The sequence below is a fragment of the Beta vulgaris genome, chromosome 5, assembly GCF_026745355.1.
Source record: "Beta vulgaris subsp. vulgaris cultivar EL10 chromosome 5, EL10.2, whole genome shotgun sequence".
NCBI classification, from domain to species: domain Eukaryota; kingdom Viridiplantae; phylum Streptophyta; class Magnoliopsida; order Caryophyllales; family Amaranthaceae; genus Beta; species Beta vulgaris.
In genome coordinates this window covers 25,349,576-25,360,340 of record NC_079206.1, presented here as the reverse complement: position 1 = coordinate 25,360,340, position 10,765 = coordinate 25,349,576, and the positions used below count along the sequence as shown (strand labels likewise).

Below are 10,765 nucleotides of genomic sequence, written 5' to 3'. Positions count from 1 at the left end.
GATTCAGAAACGATCTGCGTCGTATGCGGAAACGACGCAGATGGTTCAGCTATTTGCGTCGCACCCGTATACGGTACGACGCAAGTGAATCTTACCAGCCCCCAATTCCATCCCCAGCAGCCTGATTTGCGTCGCATGAATCACTATGTGCGACGCACATTGATCTTGAATGAGTGATTTGCGTCGCACATGGTGAAGGGTGCGACGCAAATTTCTTTATAACAAACAAAAAAAAAGAGTCCACTATTCCAAAAGTTGAAACAGGTAAAAAAATTCCACCATAATCATTTTCTACAATCGCTCTGTTAATTGAAACTATGAAACCAAATTATAAACTAATAAACAATCTAAACTTATAAAAAAGAAATCAAACAAAGTAGAATTATATTACGCAAATGAGAAACTTGTACAAATTATACAAAATACGCACAAATTTTGTGTTTCAAAAAGAAAAGTTCACCATCAATCAACCATAAAAAACCAGTAACCGCCGGAAAGTTCGCACATATTCTAGATCTAACACAGAAAATAAAAATAAGCAAATCAACAAAAGGAAAAAAAGTTCAATGACATAGTTACAGAAATTACAAAAAACAAAATGCTTCATCTTCATTTTGAGTTCGCTACCGTCTTCGAGGACGCCGGCAACAAAACTTGAAACAAAAAAAATTCCGCTGGCAAGAAAACTACCCAGATCCCGCATATTTTTTCTCTCTCTCGCTAGTAATCCATCGACAACAGTCCGCACTGAGAGCTCACAACAATGAAAAACATCAAAAATGGAGGAGAGAGAAAATGGCGTAGATAAAACAATGAATTTTCAGATCTGATAATTAAAACATAAAAGAAGATCTAAAAAATTAAAAACGAAATAGACTACAAAATTAATAATTTCGGAGAAAAAAAAAACGAACCTGGTGGTTGGTTCTATTCGTCTTCTTCGTCAGAAATTAGATCTACAAAATGAAAGAGTTTTCGAGGAGAGAGAAGTTATCATCCATGGTGGTTTTCAGATGCATGAACTGAGTTTTCGCTGGTTCTTCAATTTTCGTTGTTCAAGTTTTTTCGAGTAGAGAGAAGTATTAGATTACTTTGTTATGTGAGTCGAAATTAGATCTACAAAATTGAAAAGAACTGAGTTTTCGCTGGTTCTATTCGTCTTCTTCGCTGACCAAAGAAAGTGAGAAGAACCAAAATTACTCCATAACACAACCTGGGTTTCGCCATTTTCTTGTGATTTTTTTTTTGGGGTTTTTGTGTTTTCGTGGGTGTTTTTCTTGTAGAAAAAAGAGAAATGGGTAGCAAGAAAATGTTTATGGGTGTTTTCGCTGAAGAGAGGGAGGGGGTGAGGGTGAGAGAGAGAGATGGGGTGTGAAGGTGAGAGAGAAAGAGAGGATTTTGAAAAAGAGGCGCTGGGTTGTAATGTTCGCTGCAACTTTTTTTAGGGTTTGAGGATATATATGAAACACGGGGCTTTGTGTTGGGTTGGTAATCTGCGTCGCACCATGGGATTCATGCGACGCAGATTACTTTGTTATGTGCGTCGCACCATGGGCTTCATGCGACGCACATAGATGATTTGCATCGCACATTATTTAGATACGACGCACATAGTTCGTCTTATGCATCGATTCATTGTTGCATGCGACGCAAATAGTATATTTGCATCGTTTCCGTGTTTGTGCGACGCAAATGGGGCGACGCAAATTGACCTTTTTCTACTAGTGACTCATCAACACATCATTCAGCAATCGAACTTTACCAGAATATGAGATGTTCTTAGAGCTTCAGACCCTAATTTTAGCTGTCATTTATCCACAAGGCATTCACACTGGCCAATTGAAATCCTCTTATCATGAATTGGGCCCCCAAGTATCTAAAAAAGAGGGTGTCTCTCTTAATCCCAGACACAAGTTGGATTCTCATTACTTCAGGCTAATCCATACCACAACAATAAAAAGCTGATTTTTGTACATTTATTTTCAACTCAAGCGAGTCAGAAAACAATATAAATGCTCTTAGCATCAAGTAAGCAGAAGCAAATTTACCTTTAGAGCATAAGATTAGGTCATCTGCAAAGCTTCAATGAGTAAGCTTCATCAAGTTACATCTAGGATGAAAATGAAACTGACCCAACTCACTCATTTTCCTCAAAATTCCATCCAGATATTCCATACATATATATATGATAAATAAGAGAGCGGAGAAGAGATCACGCACTATGCCTCAATCCTCTCTTTGAAGCATCAACATTTTTTTTTTGTATGTTGTAGTTGTAAGATTATCATGGTAATTATGTTTAGTTCAACAAAACTAAAATCATTGGACACAAGAAAGATTGAATATTTGCAACTTTCATTGCCAGATATTGAGGCTTCAATGTTCAGGGAAGCGCCATGTCCAGACATTGATTTAGCCGTGGAACTTGCCGGAATTGGTGAACGATAAAATTTAAGGTGGGGGTGGTTGTTCCACCTAAAATAGTTGCGACTGTAGTTGGTCGATTTTGGGCAGGGAGGCTGGAAGGGGGAGGAAAGAGAAATCAGTGAGTGAGATTGTGGCGGATGTAGCCGGCAAGGAGGATGGATTGATGGATGCAGGGAGCAACGTCATAAAGAGAGGAAAAGAGGAAGTTCATTAGGTTTTTGGGTGGGATAAATGGTTTGGAGGAGAGAGATGGGGAGAAGGTGAAATATTAGGAGACGATCTAACTGTTCAGTTTGGTTTATGGCTTGTATCCAACGGTTAATTTTTATGATCCATGTGCTTTGTGTTGTTTTCTTATGTGCCATAGATTGTAATTTTCTAACGGTTTTGTTTTGAATCTCGCATTAAGAAAACAAATAATCCTACTAATTATTGAATTATTATCCCAAACAACTAAACTCCATGTTCCAAACCTTTAAACCCCAAATCTCATGCACAATAAGTCAATAACCCCATTTTCGAATAATAATCATAATTATTTATAGTGGGCTTCAATATTTTCATAATTTATATCATTTCTATAATTGATATTTGCTCGTGTCAATTATCTCATTGTCTCATTTATCAATAGATCAATTGGGGAATACATATCATAAAACAAGAAAACCAATCATATAAATATATACTTGAAAATTTTTCTTGAATCTTTATAAGGTAGTAATGAACACAAATGCTAATTTGTAAATAGTTATACTAGTTATTTTGCTCTAATGCCGTGACTTGTGAAACTATACTTCTTGGACTATTATTTATACAACTGTTACTTGCTCAAATAGGTTTTTAACTATAGTCATTTATTTGAATTATATTATAACAATATACTTATATTGATGTGCTATTGTATGAGTGAGGTTTAAGCTATAAATTTATCTTTGTCGACAACTTTGGATGTAATGATCTTTTCTTTGTTGGTTTTTTCATATCTATCAATATATAGTCAATATGATATCACTAATTTGTTATCACTTTATCAATTATCTATTAATTAGTATTTTTGTACTTAGTAACAATTAACAACTAATAAGTTAGTGAATTACTAAGTTAATAAGTCTGAGTGAGTAACTCACTAATTAAGTGCTAAGTTACTAGCTATATGGTTGTTAACAGGTTATTATGTAGTAAGTACTTATTAACTCATTGGCTTATGATGGATTAACCTTGTTAATAGTGAACTTCTTGATTTTGATTTTTAACAAGTTAGGATTTTAGAAAGAATCGAAAAAATTGGGATTTTAATAAGATAGACTTTAATCGAATGTTCACACAAGTTGATTTCACTTAATCATTTGGTGATTGATCCTTTATGAATTTAATAATCATTTTTTAACATAACTGCTAAATGCAACCTCACTTTACTAAACACAACCCTTAAAAATATCTAAAATACCCCTATTCCTCATAACCCCTTCCTCCTTCAACCTATTCCTTTCACCTTTCTCCCTCTTCCTCTTCCTCTTCCTCTCTCGTCCAATAATTCACCCAATTTGCACCCAATTCCTCCCATGATTTCACCCAACTTCATAGGACACTGAAAATGAGAGATTAAGACTACAATTGGTACGATTTTTCTTCATCTCTCTTCCTCTTCCTCTTCCTCTTCCTCCTTTCTCCATTTTCATGCGATAAGACCTTCAATTTGCTTTAATGCAACCAAGAGTTAAGTTGCTGCAATTTGGATGAGTTAGGCCGGTTCGGGATAAGCAAATTACCTTCAGAGTTGGAAAGAACATTAGTTTATATATATCTATTCCAATCAAGTTTGTGAAGATTTGTTTTTCTGTATTTTTTTTACAAAATATCTGCACTTCTATTTGTACCCATTTTTGTAAGAAATTTGTGCAGATTTTTGCGAAATCGGGTGAAATTTATCTCCAATTTTGTGTATATTCTTCTGCTTTCACACTATTTGGTTAGAATTTCATAAAAAATGAACGAAATAGATTTTAGTACTTTATGTGTTTCATATAAATGGGATGAAATGGTTGCTACTGTTTCATATAATTGGGATTAAATGGTAGCTACTGTTTCATGTGTATTTTATGAAGTAGTGTAATCTCATCAAGTTTATGTGCTTGTAATCAATTGTTGTTTGTGTATGATGTTTTGTGTTGCTAGCTCTTGTTTGAGGTAAAGCATGCTTTACTGGTCACTTGCTTATGTTTGATACGGCAATGCTGGGTTCCAAATGTTATAATGTATCCAGATATCTCATTATTTTCAACAGAGCCGGAAAGTCATTACTCATTAGTGGTTGCTTTTTTTAGCCTTGGCTTACCAGGGGTAGGGCCGTCTTGAAGATTTTGGGATCCCGGTTTTAACATGAAAATGGTCCCCTAAATTTATAGAAAATAAAGATGGAAGGTTAGAGTTCTAAAAATAGAAGGTTGAAAATCTAAAGATAAATCATTGATAAATTTATTAAGGATGGGAAACAAGGGAGATTTCTTCAAATATGAAATAAATTTTTCAAAATAATATATTCTGGTGACTTTATAATTTTGGGGGCCCTATACTGTTGAGCTCCTTGCACACCCTCATCTACCTCTCTAACCAGGGTATAACGCATAACATCTCATATATTGTCTTGAACCTTAGTTGTTCTATCTTCACTCCTATATCCGAGGGCTCCCAGGGACGAAGTCTACATTCAATATCAATCTGCTTCCTAGCCTCGAACTAAGTACACAGGTTATTGTCATGACATATAATCATGGACTTAGCACTATACAGAAAGAAAGAGGCCAGGATGAACATTATGTTTCCCTTAAGGAATTAGATAGTGAATACTCTTTTGCTAGATTTTCTTTTTGATTGTGTATCCTAGATTCCTACTGCCTAGGTCTTTAAAAGTGCTGATTTGTTTTTAATAAGGCACATGCTCATGTTAGGTAAGTATCTTAAGAAATGGACGCTATCTATAGTTGACAAAGGAAACATGTAATCTTCTGAGTTGCAAGTTAGCATTTTTTATAGCATGATTTATAAACTGTCACAAGGATCCTAATTCCTACCTCACCATATCCATGTAGGATATTATTTCAGATAAGCATATATCTCAACGACTTCTTTTGTAAGAGGTCATTAAATGCGAGATTGGCTATTTATAAGTGTGTAAATTAACATGGGTCTTAATGGATCTCCACCACTAAGCTTTCTTTTTGTTCATTCCTTCTCATTACTACCTAGTACAACCTTAAACTTGGGAATGAGTGGTAATGTAAATCAAGGAAGAAAAATAGTTTTTGGTATTTCAGCTGCATTGCCATGGTCATTTAAATGTGTCATGTTTGTATTCATATACATTTTTACTAAAAGCGCAGGTAATAGATAGCACATATATCTTATTATGTTGGTTCGGGTCATTCGTGGAGCAGTATTGAATACGAATAATTTTTTCAGATATGTTGGGGAGGATGATGAAAGGAAGGGTGAGAATGATGGGGGACACGGTGACAGGGAGGATGATGTGAATTGTGTCCAGGAACCTGCAACATTCGGTAAAGTACTTCTTGCAATATACACGAAATATTTTAACCTATTTTGGGCAAGCCCTATGAAACATATTAACTTGTTTCATACAATCTTCATGAATTTATTTGTTTCATACAATCAGCAAGAAAAAATTTAACCTATGTTGTTCAATTTACGCGAAACATAGTAACCTGTATCTTGAGGATCGCACAAAATAGTGGTAAGTGCTTCATGGAAATTGCATGAGACTAATAGTTACAAAAGCATAAAAAATCGAATTACTTACATCATATTGAAGTTCGTTTGGATCAAAATATTCGTCCATTGAGTATCAAATTCAAATTTTCAATTAGGAGATAATATTTTTGTAGAGAGAATGTTTTTTCTAGACAGAATATGATAATGAGGATTTTGAGAGTTGCATTGTAGTAAAGTGGTGCTGCATTTAATAACTCCCTTGTTTGATTATATACTCCGTTGGAGTAACACATAAATGCAATAAGCCATTAGCTAATAATCTAAGTCTTAGTTTAGTAACTTTACTCATTTATATAAATTGTTATTGTATTTATTAATATTGAACAACATATGAAGCCCCGTTATAATCACTTAGGTCTAATATGAATAGTAGTTATAAACATATGATCGTCATTTGTTATAATATTATAACATATCAAGAGTCGTTATACTAATTTATAATCAATAGAGTACTTGAGTGGTTCTACAAATGTAGTACTAAAATATTTAAACATATTGATAAAATAGTTTGTTTATAATTTATCACATATAGTCACATAATACATATATATTGCATTATGTTTGTTATTATTATTGCTATTATTAGCATTATAGCTATTATTAATGTTAGTATTTGTATTATTATTGTTATTGCTAGTACCCTTGTTATTTGTATTATTATTGTTATTGTTAGTACTCCTGTTCTTATTTGTATTATGATTGCTATTGTAAGCATTGTTACTATTACTGTTATTATTTGTATTATTATTATTATTATTATTATTATTATTATTATTATTATTATTATTATTATTATTATTATTATTATTATTATTATTATTATTATTATTATTATTATTATTATTATCATTATTGTTATTGTTATTGTTGTTATTGTTGTTATTGTCGTTATTGTCGTTATTATTATTATTATTATTATTATTATTATTATTATTATTATTATTATTATCATTATTGTTATTGTTGTTATTGTTGTTATTGTCGTTATTGTCGTTATTATTATTATTATTATTATTATTATTATTATTATTATTATTATTATTATTACTATTATTATTATTATTATTATTATTAGTATTATTATTATTATTATTACTATTCTAGTTATCATCATCATCGCTTTATGTTTATTATTATTATTGTTCTCATTATCATCACAGCTATTTACAAACTTATATATCAATCATAATGCTTATAATAATAAAATCATTTATATAAACCTTTAAATTAATCGTCTTCTCGTTATTATTGTCGTTGGTTATAGTATTAGAATATATGAAGAGTCATTCTACTCATTTTTATATAGTATGTAGAGTGGTTCAACGCAGTTGACTAGTACAAACACGAGTTTACTAAGACAATACACACATATCACGGTAAAATATAGTAGTTTTTATTAGTTTTTTATTATTATCTATGTATATTTATCGCATACACATATGTGTATATATGCTAATCTTAATACTTTTAATAAAATGATTCATTTACAAAATACATTACAAAATCAAAATTGACTATACCTCTATAGTAGTTAATGTATAATAACTCGATCTTGAAACTATTTGATAAGTGATAATTAGTTGATAAAAAGTTAACAACATGATATGAAAAGACCTAATCCGGATTAACCGAAGCCGAATTGTTGTTCAATAGCAAATGGACCCAATGCTTCAGAATAATCGAACTAAGGTCATAAGCTATTCAAACCAAGCAACCTTGACTCGACTCAAGTGTACATGAAACCCAAATACGACATGCGCAAACCTGGCTAAAAATGTCCACAGGCGATCGAACCCGGTAATGGACCGACTCATAAATGGGACGATCTAGACCTGTATGGCACCCACCAATTCGATAGTTCAAATGTGATCATCCCAAATGAACAAAACTCGATAGACACGACCCTGTGCACTAATCTTGACATGTTTGGGTCTGACCAGGTTCACCGTGGGTATGCTCAGAAGCTGTTTGACACCACTACCTCTCACGAAGGGTTGTAAGGGTGACTATAAAATTTTTAGGATCATATAGCTAAATTTTCAAATTTGGTAGTTAATTGGTTAATGCCATTTGAACTTTTGAAACAGAATCGTGTTTGATGTATCGCTTTGGTTAAATTTCGAGAAGGAATAAGCACGCGCACCACATAAACCTTCACAGACAAGAAGTATATATATATAATGAATTCTTTCCCTAAATAATGCTAGATGAAGAAGATATTCCAACTTTATGTTGGATCCCAAAAATACATGAATACTATCAATGTAATAGAAGAAATTATTGAGTTGGATTTTTGGTCTCAATTTAGTGTCGTGTTATTTAAGTGTCAATGGTTTCTTGCAGATGTTAATGAGTTTGGGCTTACATGTGTCAATTTCAAAAAGAAATGTTCTCAAAGTGATCCTTTTGTGTTAGCATCACAAGTTCATCAGGTTTTTTTTGTACAAGATCCAGAAGAACATGATATTCACTATGTCATGCAACGGGTTCCAAGAGAGTTATTCGACTTCGAGGAAGCAATGAATGAGGAAACCTATAGAAGCTATTGATTCTAGTGGTAGTGACATACCTAATGTGGATGCAAGTGATACTTATTTAAGAGTTAGTGGTGAAGTACGATCGGTGGAAATCACTGACATCGTAGATGCTTTGGATATAACTTAGACTTTGAACATGATAATACAGATTGGGATTGGATGCATGCTGATACCGATACTTGACTCATAATATTTAGAGCTTAAGACTGAGTTTTACACTCTTTTATATGTTCTTTAAATCATTTTTGTTTTTTTCACATTGCTCAACATTTTTCTCATTCTGGTTAGGTTTTTTTACTGTAAAAATACTCATTGAAAGCTTTTCCATGATGAAACTTTTGGACGCTAGAACTCTATGTTTCATTATGCTAGATCAATCGTATACCTCTGCATGTACAGATGATTGAATATGTGTGTCACTTTTGAAGGAAACATGTATTACTTTTATTGCGTTAAGCTATCAAATTTTAAGATAGTGATGTAATACATATCTCGCACTAGCTAGAACAACTTATAGCTCGTGTATGTGCTTTAATTTGAGGTCTAAGGGCTACTTGTCGCATTCTCTAATTCGAGGTTTATATGCTACTTGTCACATGTTAATTAGCTTGCCCTTCCCCTGATTGATAGGATAAAATAACACTGGGTTACTCTATAGCTCAAAATGTCGAATTTTTAAGAGCGTTTATTTAAAGGATAATTGTAATCATTAAGTTCGAAAATTCTTATTTTATTTGAACTGGAGTATGACTTATATTGTCGTGTTTGTAATATATTTATTTAATTAATTTTATGGTGTCATTATTATAATTATTATAAAGTTATATTTTGGAATTTAAGTGTAATTTGTTGTGGAGCATTTGCCCAAGATAGACACTTCACCCTTACCCTTGTCGGTTTCGTTGGCTGAACCAAAACCCCATCCCCTTCTCGATTTTTCCACACAACAACAAAATCTCATTTCACACTCTCTCCTCCCCGTGAAGAAACCCCAAAGAGAAAACCCAAAAAAGCCCAAAACCCTAACCTCTCTCTCTCCTTCGCCTGCTGTTCCTCCCTCGCCGGAGTTTTCTTTTCGTCACCGGAGACGCGCCTTTCCTCGCCGGTGTTGTCGTGCACGTCGTGTCTCTCTCTCCTTCATGATGATGTTGTTATTTCGTCGCTGCTGTTATTGATGCCGCTATCTATTGATAAGCACCTTAAATTTCCTCTTCATCCTACGCGAAAAACGATTTAATTGACAGACCGCACTGTGAGAGTCCCTTATGGTGAACTGGAGGATATACCAATTGTAGATGGGCATGTGTTTGTGCCATGTGATTTTGTGCTAATGGATATGGAAGAAGATCCGAAGACTTCTCTCATTCTTGGTAGAGAAGCTCTAAAGACATTGGGTGCCGTGATAAACTGCAAAAAATGATACAATAACAGTTGAGGTTGCCAATGAGCGGGTTGTATTTGAGTTCTCTAAGACTTTGAAGAGGTCTATAATGGAGAGAATTTGTCGGGTGAGTCGAGTGGAAGATGAGATAGAGGATGCCGCGAGTGTGCTTCACACAGGGGATGAGTTGTATGCTTCACTTACCAATGTCGGCGACCGCATGGCGTATGTGTATAGATTACCGGAGATTGAATAAAGCCACCCAGATCATTTTCCCATCCCTTTTATAGATCAAATGTTGGAAAGGTTGGCGGGTCATTCCTATTTTTGTTTCCTTGATGGTTATTCGGGGTTCTTTCAAATTCCTATCCACCCCGATGACCAAGAAAGGACTACATTCACTTGTCCATTTGGTATTTTTGCTTATCGAAGGATGCCATTTGGCTTGTGCAATGCGCCCTCTACATTCCAAAGAGGTATGACCGCCATCTTTTCGGACATGTTGGAAGATACCATTGAGGTATTCATGGATGACTTCTCCGTGGTAGGTTCATCTTTTGATGATTGTCTCAAGAACTTGAAAAATGTGCTTCAAAGATGTCAAAAGATGAATCTAGTGCTTAATTGGGAG

General features: G+C 33.8%; 2 long non-coding RNA genes across 2 annotated transcripts; one reads left to right on the top strand and one right to left on the bottom strand.

The window, feature by feature from the left end:
- Positions 1-367: 367 nt before the first annotated feature.
- Positions 368-3,914, bottom strand: LOC104893194 (uncharacterized). The gene is made up of 2 exons (XR_790042.4): positions 915-3,914; positions 368-747 (listed from the first exon to the last, which is right to left on the bottom strand). It is a non-coding gene; the product is annotated as an uncharacterized LOC104893194 (long non-coding RNA).
- On the top strand, positions 3,902-9,394 carry LOC125497532 (uncharacterized). Its single transcript, XR_007274401.2, has 3 exons — positions 3,902-4,044; positions 5,887-5,984; positions 8,560-9,394. It is a non-coding gene; the product is annotated as an uncharacterized LOC125497532 (long non-coding RNA).
- The last annotated feature ends 1,371 nt before the right edge of the window (positions 9,395-10,765 follow it).